General features: G+C 40.5%; 1 non-coding gene across 1 annotated transcript; it reads left to right on the top strand.

Annotated features, from left to right (window-relative positions):
- Window positions 1-313: 313 nt before the first annotated feature.
- LOC112760958 (small nucleolar RNA R71) lies at window positions 314-421 on the top strand. Its single transcript, XR_003181370.1, has one exon. It is a non-coding gene; the product is annotated as a small nucleolar RNA R71 (small nucleolar RNA).
- Window positions 422-939: the final 518 nt, after the last annotated feature.

The following is a 939-nucleotide window of genomic DNA, read 5'->3' as shown; positions in this document are numbered from 1 at the left end:
TGTTGGATGCAGCTTGCATTCCATGCAGACTCTGAGAGATCATATTGACTTGCTGAGTCAATATTTTATTCTGAGCCAATATGGCATTCAGAGTATCAACTTCAAGAACTCCCTTCTTCATAGGCGTCCCATTACTCACAGGATTCCTTTCAGAAGTGTACATGAACTGGTTATTAGCAACCATGTCAATGAGTTCTTGAGCTTCTGCAGGCGTTTTCTTTAGGTGAATGGATCCACCTGCAGAAGTGTCCAGTGACATCTTTGATAGCTCAGATAAACCATCATAGAATATATCCAGGATGGTCCATTCTGAAAGCATGTCAGAAGGACACTTTTTGGTCAACTGTTTGTATCTTTCCCAAGCTTCATAGAGGGATTCACCTTCTTTCTGTCTGAAGGTTTGAACATCAGCTCTAAGCTTGCTCAGCTTTTGAGGAGGAAAGTACTTGGCTAAGAAAGCCGTGACCAGCTTATCCCAAGAGTTCAGGCTGTCTTTAGGTTGAGAATCTAACCATAATCTAGCTCTGTCTCTTACAGCAAAAGGGAAAAGCATGAGCCTGTAGACTTCGGGATCTATTCCATTAGTCTTAACAGTATCACATATCTGCAAGAATTCAGTTAAGAACTGAAAAGGATCTTCAGATGGAAGTCCATGAAACTTGCAGTTCTGCTGCATCAGAGAAACTAATTGAGGTTTCAGCTCAAAGTTGTTTGCTCCAATGGCAGGAATGGAGATGCTTCTTCCATGTAAATTGGAATTAGGTGCAGTAAAGTCACCAAGCATCTTCCTTGCATTATTATTATTTTCGGCTGTCATCTCCTCTGCCTGTTTGAAAATTTCTGAAAGGTTATCTCTGGATTGTTGTATTTTAGCTTCTCTTAATTTTCTCTTCAGAGTCCTTTCAGGTTCTAGATCTGCTTCCACAAGAATGTTCTTAT

The sequence above is a fragment of the Arachis hypogaea genome, chromosome 16, assembly GCF_003086295.3.
Source record: "Arachis hypogaea cultivar Tifrunner chromosome 16, arahy.Tifrunner.gnm2.J5K5, whole genome shotgun sequence".
In the NCBI taxonomy this organism is placed as follows: domain Eukaryota; kingdom Viridiplantae; phylum Streptophyta; class Magnoliopsida; order Fabales; family Fabaceae; genus Arachis; species Arachis hypogaea.
The sequence above is the reverse complement of the archived record's forward strand: the minus strand, read 5'-3'. Positions and strand labels throughout refer to the sequence as shown.